Genomic DNA, 11,059 nt, shown 5'->3' with positions numbered 1-11,059 from the left:
CTGATTCCTCCACAGTACCTTTACAAAGGCTATCTCTTTGCTCCTCAGCTTTCGAACTTAGCAATCTAAAATTTCAACGGGCTCTTCTTCGTAAGACAAGGAGTCTGTCACTTTGATACCCTCTACTAGCAATACCATAGAATGATCTCCAATGCATTTCTTCAACATGGATACATGGAATACTGGATGAGCAGAACTCAAACTTGCAGGCAATTCTAGCTCATATGCAACTGTACCAATCTTTTTCAGAATCTGATATGACCCTACATAGCGAGGGCTCAATTTACCCCGTTTTCCAAACCACATAACAACCTTGAGAAACACCCAATCACCAACTTCAAACTCTAGTTCTCTTCTCCGAACATCGATATAGGACTTCTAACGACTCTGAGCAGTCTTGAGTCGTTCTTTAATGATCTTTACTTTCTCCATCGCCTGATGAACAAGATCAGGCCCATACAACTGAGTCTCATCCACTTCATACCATCTTATCGGAGACCTACATCTCCTCCCATATAAAGCCTCAAAAGGAGCCATCTTGATGCTGGCATGGTAACTATTATTGTAAGAAAATTCAACCAGTGGCAGGTGATCTGCCCAACTACCTTTGAAATCAATGACGCATGCCCTCAACATATCTTTGAGGGTCTGAATGGTACGCTCATCTTGCCCATCCATCTGAGGGTGGAAAGCTGTGCTCAAATTCACTTGTGTACCTAAACCCTTCTGAAAAGATCTACAGAACTGAGATGAAAACTGTGTACCTCTATCGAATATAATGGACGCTGGTGCCTCATGCAATCGAACTATCTCCTCAATGTAAATCTTAGCATAAACCTCTCCCGAATAATTAGTCCTCATAGGTAAAAAGTGGCTGACTTTGTCAATCGATCTAAAATCACCCATATAGAATCATACTGGTTTCAGGATCTCGGAAGTCCTGTAATGAAGTCCATGTTTTATCATCTCCCACTTCCATAAAGGCAGGGCTATCTCTTGGGAAGTACCACCTGGCCTCATGTGTTCTACCTTCACTTATTGACAGTTCAAACACTTGGACACAAAATCAGCTACATCACGTTTCTTGTTCTTCCACCAATACAAGGTTTTCAGATCATGGTACATCTTAGTAGAGCCTACGTGAACGACATACCTTAAAGTGTGCGCCTCATTAAGGATTCTTTCTCATAGCCCATCAACATTCGGAACGCACAACCTACCCTGAAATATCAGAATACCATCACTACCAATTTCAAATGACATAACCTTTTGTTGACCCACATCTTTTTTGATTTGCATCAAGATGGGATCTTCAAACTGCTTCTCCTTAACTTCAACACAAAGGGATGACTTAGCTAACTCATGAACAATTACCCCTCCATATTTGGAATCTAAGAGTCGCACTCCCAGATTTGCAAGGCGGTAAATATCCTTCACCATCTCTTTCTTTCCTTCTTCTACATGAGAAAGGCTACCCATAGACAACCTGCTGAGGGCATCGGCTACAACATTTGCCTTGCCCGGATAGTAATGCAGACTCATATCATAGTCTTTCAAAAACTCCATCCAACGCCTCTGCCTAAGGTTCAATTCTTTCTGTGAGAAAACATACTGCAAACTCTTATGGTCCGTATAAATATCAGCATGCACTCTATAGAGATAGTGCCTCCAGATTCTAAGTGCAAACACCACAACTGCTAACTCCAAGTCATGAGTAGGGTAATTGCGCTCATGCACCTTTAACTGCCTAGATGCATAAGCTATTACCTTACCACGTTGCATCAATACACAACCAAGTCCCACACGGGATGCATCACAATAAACCACAAAATCATCTACACCCTTGGGAAGGGTCAAAATAGGAGCAGTAGTTAGCTTGTTCTTCAACTTCTCAAAACTGTTTTCACACAAGTAAGACCACACAAACTTCATCTTTTTCTGAGTCAGTTTAGTAAGCGGAGCAGCTATGGAAGAAAAACTCTCTACGAACCTTCTATAATACCCCTCCAAACCCAAGAAGCTCCGAATATTGATTGGAGTCGTGGGTCTGGGCCATTTTCTCATTGCTTCAACTTTCTGGGGATCCACTCTTATCCCGTCACTGGACACAATATGCCCCAGGAAGGCAATAACATCTAACTAGAATTCATACTTAGAAAATTTGGCATACAGCTGGTGGTCCTTAAGGGTCTGAAGAATAATTTGAAGGTGATTGACGTGATCCTCTTTACTCTTAGAATAGATCAGAATATCATCAATAAGTACAATGATGAACAAGTCAAGAAACTAACGAAACACTCTATTCATAAGATCTATGAAGGCTGCAGGGTCGTTAGTCAACCCCGAAGGACATGACTAGAAATTCGTAGTGACCATATCGGGTTCAGAAGGCTGTCTTGGGTATGTCTGACTCCCTAACTTTCAACTGATGATAACCCGAACGAAGGTCTATTTTTGAAAAATACTTGGCACCCTGAAGCTGGTCAAAAAGGTCGTCAATCCTAGGAAGAGGATATTTATTTTTAATCGTGACCTTATTTCACTAACGGTAGTCTATGCACATCCGAAGGGACCCATCCTTATTTCGCACGAAGAGCACGGGTGCACCCCATGAGGAAACACTAGGACGAATAAAACCTTTGTCTAAGAGGTCTGCAAGCTGTTCCTTTAACTCCTTTAGTTCCGCGGGAGCCATTCTATATGACGGAATAGAAATAGGATGAGTGTCTGGCAATACATCAATGCCAAAATCTATCTCCCTATCAGAGGGTATTCCTAGGAGATCTTCGGGAAAGACTTCTGGGAATTCATTCACTACAGGGACTGACTGCAGAGAAAGGTTTTCAACTTTTGAATATTTTACTCAGATTAGATGATACATACAACCTTTGAAGATAAGCTTTCAGGCTCTAAGATAAGAGATAAAGTGATCTCTAGGTTCCACAGAACCACCTCCCTCCAATATTTTTTCCGCCTACCTCTACCCTGCCTAAAATCATTCATAGCCAGTGTTTGACACCTCCACACTGGAGCATCAGAACCCCTTCTCATCACGTGTCCGAACCAATGTAATCTCACTTCTCGCATCTTGTCCTCCACCGAAGCCACTCCCACCTTTTTTGAATACTCTCATTCCTCATTCTATCTTTCCTAGTATGACTACATATCCATCGCAACATCCTCATCTTTGCCACCTTTAACTTCTGGATATGGGATTTCTTAACTGACCAACACTCTGCTCCATACAATAAAGTCGGTTGGGCTGCTACTCTGTAGAACTTACCTTTAAGTTTTGGGGCACCTTCTTATCACATAAAACTCCTGAAGTGAGCCTCCATTTCAACCACCCTACCCCAATACGATGCGTGACATCCTTGTCAATCTTACCATTGCCCTGAATTATAGACTCCAGATACTTGAAACTCTCCTTCCTTTGAATGGCTTGAGATTCCAGCTTCACAACCACGTCATCCTCCTGCGACATATCACTAAACTTACACTCCAGGTACTCCGTCTTTGGTCCTTCTCATCAAAAACCTTTAGACTCAAGGATCTGTCTCCAAATCTTCAACTTATCATTAACTCCTCCCCGAGTCGCGTCAGTAAATACCACATCATCAATAAATAACATACACCAAGGTACCCCCCTAATACATCACGTCAATACATCCATCACCAAGGCAAATAAAAAAGGGCTAAGAGTCGATCCCTGGTGCAATCCTATCAAAATCAAAAAGTGCTCCAAATCTCCACCTACTGTCCTCACATGAGTCTTCGCGCAATCATACATGTCCTAATGTGAATTATGAAATATTTATAATTCCATTGATTTGCAAAGACTGCACAAATTCTGGACCCTCTTATCTTTTCATATCATATAATCACTCTTTCACATAGAAAAGGTAAAAATATTACTATATATCATAAAGATATGTTACATCACCTTGTTTATTTATTTATATCAAAATGATATTGCAATATAAATAAATTAATCTAAAATTTTCTATAAATATGAAGCAAACGCTAAACCCGCCTCATTAATGAAAATAGTTACCTACTAATTAATATTCATAATTAGTATTTGATATATATGATTTTTATTTTCTTTAGTTCATAAAATATCATCACTAAAAAAATTAAAACAATAAAGAAAACTTATTTAAAATTTTCTGAAGCATTCTTACAAACTTAAGCAACTAAAACACACACACAATTTATATATATATATATATATATATATATATATATATATATATATATATATATATATATATTTTCTTACCTTGATAATTATTTGTAGAGTGACAAAAGTGTTGAAGAAGCATAAATCTGCAACCCTCAATCAGAAGTCTCCACATAGAACCTTTTTATCAGCACTGTTCTCTCCAATCAGAAGACATTCCATATTTCTTTTTTCAGTTGTTCTCTTGCCAACTCTATTTGGCATGATCTCATTCCCAAGTATAAAGGAGATCATGTGCTCAATCCCCAGATGTTCCACCCATTAAACTGGAACTCAACCTGAAAGCTTATAAAGAATTCTACCTTTGACAATGATACAAGTACGATCGTGATTGTGGACGAATACGTAAAGATTCGAGCTCGGGTGGCTGTCCAACCAATGGAAAAAGCTTTGAAGTATAGAGAACAAGTTCCAATACTCCAAATCCATCCAATATGCACACTCCAAGGCCACCCCTTTGCCATGGCTCATTAAGAATATTTTAGTCATTTTGTAATAAGTTGTAACCTAGGCTATAAATAGAACATATTAGATCATTTTCTCATAAATTTGATGAATATTGTGAGACTAATCTTGAGAGTATTCCCACAAGTGTGGATATCACTTTTGTTGGTAGCTAGTTTTGAGACGTTAATTGCTTGGGGATCCCGTTCCCTTGAGGTCACGTAAGAGATATGTTTATGTTGTATGTGGTGTTAAGGGTCCAAGAGTGGAATAATCTCTTGGGTTCATAAGACTACATCTCACTTTGTCTATCTTTCTATCTTAGCCTTGTTATAATTCTTGTTATAGTCAGCCGTTTGTAGTTGTTGTTTTCATATAATTGTTGTTTATTTTGTTTCATCCCCTTGTGTTGATAATATTAGTTTGGGTTGTCTGTTGGTGTGATACATACCTTGTAATTTCTTCATTATTGTTGCTGTGTAGCGAATCCGAGAGTGGTCACCAAAAGGGGTCCTTGACTCTTCAAATTGTGGATTGATTTTGGTGCGTGTTAGTGTCTTTCTTGTCGATATTGTATCATTTGATATCAGAGCATGGCTTGATTTTGTTCCCACAATATCAATCTTGGGCTAGCTTTCTTGAAAATACAAAAAAACAAGTAGTGTTCTTGAGTTTGGATCTTGGCCGAAAGTTTGTTGTGTTTGACCGAGACTTGAACATTAGATCTAGGATTTATTTTATTTGTATTGGTGTTTCAGGTGTTAGTTTTCTTAATCACTAACACTCTTGAGTCAAGATCTAAATTTGAGCTTGCATTTGTTGAAGTGTTGTTGTGAACTTAAAGCCTTGGCCGATTGTGTTGTCATCTTGGTGGACTTGGCCGTGATTTGTTGGCCTTGTTATTATTGATGGAATTGGTTGTTGGGATTGTTGTGTTCTTGGTGATCGTTGAAGTTGTTCTTGATGTTCTTCATCCCTTTCAAGATTTGTTAAAATAAAGTGAATACTAGACCTATAAAGTTGAAGAGAAAAAGGCGAAAGCTTGTTAGCCTTGAAAGACTTACCATCACCCACCAACTAGTCAATCACTTCCCAACAACTTTCCTTGTTTTAAGGACTTTGTCAAGTCTTCCACTTTTGAATTTGACAATAGGATTAAGACTTGTTTCCTTCCTAAATCAATTCCCATCAGTTCTAAATCACAAATTGTTCAAGACTTTCAATTTTGGAAAATAAAATTTGTTAAGACCGCGACCAATATGTGGCTGCCACATCATGTTTTACTGTTCACACGAAAAATTTAGGCTCAAATTTTTGATTTCTTAGTTTCTAATCTTTGTTTCTTAGTTGTATTTTGTTGATTCTATTGCTAATTAACAAACTAGTAATTGTCTACTAGGTTGTTTGTTAGTTTTTGGGTCCATTTATTCGTGTCTACGTTTCTTTGTGTACTTTTATCTTTTTAAAATTCGTTGTAGTTTCTTGGTTCAAGTCCGTATGTATTTTCTGTGTTGTTTCAAAAGAGAATCTATTCCGACCTCGAGCCCTAATTGGAACCAAGTAATATCCTTGGAGTATAAACGAGTTACCAACACTTGTGAGGCCAATTGAGAGGCATTTCAAAGTGTAAGAGCTTAAGAGCTTGTGAGGATGTTTTCTATTCTAACATTAACTAGTTTGTTATTTTTTGTGTTTTTGTTTTAGAATTTCTTTTGTTAGGAACTATGGCATTGGAAAAGGTGACCATGAATGATTTTATGGCTACCATAATGGGTATGAAACATGACTTAGTAGCCGAATGGAGAGAATGGAAAAAATAATGGACCGAGTGGAAGGAAGAATGGAAGGGACGGAAAGCTCTCTTTGCAAAGAGTTGGATAACTTGATAGAGAATTCAAGCCTTCCTAATCAAGTTCCTATGAGTGTACATGCTACACATGAGCTACAAGGTAATCAAACTAACTCTTGCACTCTAGTGAATGAGGTTAGTAGCCAACTAAGTGTGAATGGTAGTTTGTTTTTAGGTGAGCTGAATGTGCCTCTATTTTGGTAATGATAATGAACAACTTGAGATAGTGGATACAGTAGTTGATCCATCTAGTGTTGAGGCCATTGTTACAGGTGATAGTACATTGTCTTATGAAAGTCATGAAGACCAACTTGTGTGTGAAAATGGTGATGTTGAATATGCTGACCGATTGACTATGAATGACCCTCTAGTTGTTTTTGTTATAGACCATGCTTGTATAGAGGGGATATATGAATGTACTAGTAGTAGTATTGGGAAAAGAAAATCCATCCTAAACCCGTGTCCATGGACACTCCACCCATTTGATCTCGGTGATCATTTAAAGTATGGAGATGAGGATGTCTTTTGGAATGACTAAGTGTGCATGGAATTTATGGCCTTCCTATCTCGGCTTTCAAGCCTATTTTTTGTTCCAAGAAGAGTCTATGTTTTTCACTTGATGGGAAACTCTTGTTCCTTATTTCTTATCACACTTATGTGGATAGACTAGTTGACTCTTTCTTGGGAGGGTATTCGGGTGAGAGGGATGTTTGGGTGTATGTGAAGTTTGAGCCACCTTGACAAGATGCTATAATTGATTACACTAATTCTAACCCTCATACCTTGAGGAACTTGTGTTTGCTTGTCCTTCCTATTATTTTGCAAGGGTCGGATTCGAGGTCAAATCCTTTTTCAAGAAGGGGAGGATGATACAAGTATGATCGTGATTGTGGATGAATACGTAAAGACTCAAGATCGGGTGGCTTCCCAACCAATGGAACAAGATTTGAAGTGTAGAGAACAAGTTCCAACACTCCAAATCCATCCAATATACACACTCCAAGGCCGCCCCTTTGCCATGGCTCATTAAGCGCATTTTAGTCATTTTGTAATAAGTTGTAACCTAGGCTATAAATAGAACATATTAAGTCATTTTATCATAACTTTGATGAATATCGTGAGACTACTCTTGAGAGTATTCATACAAGTGTGGATATCACTTGTAAACAAGTGTGGATATTACTTATGTTTGTAGCTAGTTTTGAGACGTTGATTGCTTAGGGATCCCGTTCCCTTGAGGTCACGTAAGAGATAGGTTTATGTTGTATGTGGTGTTAAGGATCAAAGAGTGGAATAGGCTCTTGGGTTTGTAAGACTACATCTCTATTTGTCTATCTTTCTATCTTAGTCTTGTTATAATTCTTGTAACCGTTGTATCTTGTTATTGTAAGCCGTTTGTAGTTGTTGTTTTCGTATAATTGTTGTTCATCTTATTTCATCCTATTGTGTTGATAATGTTAGTTTGGGTTGTCTGTTTGTGTGATACACACCTTGTAATTTCTTTATTATTGTTCTTGTGTAGCTAATCCGAGAGTGGTCACCAAAAGGGGTCCTCGACTCTTCAATTTATGGACTATTTTTGGTACGTGTTAGTGTCTTCCTTATCGATCTTGTATCAGACAATCTCCTCAACTGGTCCATACTTCTCCGCTTTCGCCTTTGGCACATTTGGAAGAATAGAAACACCAACCTCTTCAATAAAAAATCCTCCCCAACCTCTTTCAATTCTGCCTACTCAGAGGCTGTCGAATTCTCCCAACTTAACTTTAACCCTACTCCCAAGCTGACCACAACCATTCAAATTAGATGGAATCCTCCTCCTAAAAAGTTCTATAAGCTGAATACGGATGGATCCTGCCTTGGAAATCCAGGTAGAGGAGGTATTGGTGGAGTTATTCGAAATGTCAATGGTGAGTGGGTATTGGTTTTCTCTCAATCCTTCCTTCATGATACTAACAACTTCATGGAACTCTTGGTCCTCTGGAAAGGCCTCCAGCTTGACATTGCTCATAATATTGTTCCCATCATAGTAAACATTGATTCTAAAAATACAATTAACTTGTTGAAATCTGGGAACACTTTGTTTAACTCCTTTGTTCATGAATGCAGATTGATGCTAGAAAGTCTAGGAAGACCTCCGGTCCAGCATAGATATCGGGAGCAGAACAAGGTAGCAGATGCTCTAACAAAGGAAGATGCCAAATTTATTTTTTTTTGATAACTGTAAAGTTTTTGTCTCCCCACCCCCTTATGTAGCTCACATACTTTGGGATGATTTGGAAGGTAAAACCTTCACTAGAACTGTTTTAAGTAACCAGACGAATGTCGATCATCAAACTCTTTTTGTATTAGAGCCGGATTGAATCCGCCCCCCTTTTCTTTATATCTAATGCATCTCTACTTTACCAAAAAAAAAAAAATCTGCAAACAAGAAAATAATATTAGAAGAAATTACAATCAATATTGAACTATTAAGTATTAAGAAGCTTAATTGTCATGTTTAATTCTCTTAAATTCACTTAAAATGACATTTTCAACTTTTAGATAATTTTTGAGTTTTTAACATATATTGGGCCCGTTTGTCCATGGAAATTTTTTCCTTTTTTCTGGAAAAATTTTTCGGAGTTGAAAATTGTGGTGTTTGGCCATGAAAATTCAGAAAATAATTTCGAAAATTTTTTCTGAAAAGGGAAAACAGGTTTTTGTTGTTTTCACAATTTTCCAACTCCAATTCCAACTTTTATTATTATACATATAACCCCAATCTTTTAAATTTTTACATAAAACTCTCCTTATAACATTATTTTTTCAATATTACGTATATAGCAGTTTTAAAGAATAAGATAATTATAATGTCAAATTTAATGCTATCCTAATTAATATATATCTATTTTTCTCTCTCATCATTATTTTTATCCCTTATTTAATTTTCTCTCTTATTTAAGACATTATTTTACTGCTAATTTATATTTATAACCATAAATATATAAAGTATTATATTTATACCCATAAATATATAAAGTATTATATTTATAATATACAAAGTATGTTATGTATAAAGTTTATACCATATATATACCATATACACATATATAAATATACAAAGTATTAAGAAACATACTAAGCATATTTATAATATAAATATACAAAGTATGTTATATATGAAGTTTATACCATGTATATACCATATACACACATATATAAAAATACAAAGTATAAAGAAACATACTAAGCATATTTATATATTTATGGTATATGATATAATATACCATAAATATGTAGAGCATGTTTTACATAAAAATAATTTATTCACACACAGTAAAATCTTTCATGTATAAGAAAATTAAAGAAATAAATTAGCGGCACTCTAAAATTTAATAACAAATCAACATTTCCTATTTTTTAGGAACGGAAAATGAAGGAAATAAATTAAATAAATTCTTAAAAAAATAAATTTGTTTGAAAGATAATATTTGTTATCTAAAAACCAAGAAGCAGTAATCTGTTAATATAACATCCATATTTAAAATTTTCAAATATGAGAAAATAACTATTAATGTAAATATTATATATGTCATAATTAAAATTCATTAAATATGACTATGTATATGTAATAATTTTTATAATAGTGGCTAATTGTGTTTTTTTTTTTTCATTAGTAGGTAAATTTTAGTTGGGTGATTTTGATAGCTTGTAAAAGTTAGGGCATAAAATCATATTTAATTTTTTTTTCAAAATAAAAAAAAAAATCAAAAAAGATATGGTCAAACACAACTCTAACTCCAACTCCTAAAAATTTTAATTTTCATGGCCAAACGGCTATTATATAAGTTTGAAAAAATAAGAAAAAGCTTAAAAAATTAAGAAAAAAGATAAATAGAAACGGTGTTCTTAGAAGTATGTCACATTATCAAATTTATAAGTAAGTTTTCTTTATATATAGAGAGATTGTCACATGCTTGATCATGGCGAAGAGGGAAAGTTCTTTGAGGGTATTAAAAATTTAATATTTGTTTATATAAAATAATTTTTGACATATAAATTTTATATAATCTACTATATATCTAATCTAATTTTTCATTGAAGGATATTAATCGACTATTCTCAATTGTATATGTGGCTACGCCACTAGACTTGATAGCAGTAATAAAGAAAGTTAATGTGATGACTCTAACAGATTAATCAACGGAGGGAGTACGCCATGTTTATTTTATTCTCAATTATTATTCAATATATTTCTTAAAATATTGAATTAATTAATATTTAAAAGGTGATATGACAATATTTTTTTATATCATTTACTATCTAATAATCTATGTATCAAGTCAATAATATACAAATATTAATGGAGTAATATTTGAGGGCGGATTCTCCAAACATTATTTGCATAAAAACTCTAGAAGAAACCAACTTTGTTACTTTATAGCCTATTTTGGCAATTTTTTTTACAAAAAGTACTTATTTTAATGTTTTTTCATAAGCCAGAAAAATGTAGGTTTTCCTAAAAATACAAAATATTGTTT

This window comes from Capsicum annuum, chromosome 1 (genome assembly GCF_002878395.1).
Source record: "Capsicum annuum cultivar UCD-10X-F1 chromosome 1, UCD10Xv1.1, whole genome shotgun sequence".
Taxonomy (NCBI): Eukaryota; Viridiplantae; Streptophyta; class Magnoliopsida; order Solanales; family Solanaceae; genus Capsicum; species Capsicum annuum.
Note: the sequence above shows the minus strand (reverse complement) of the source record.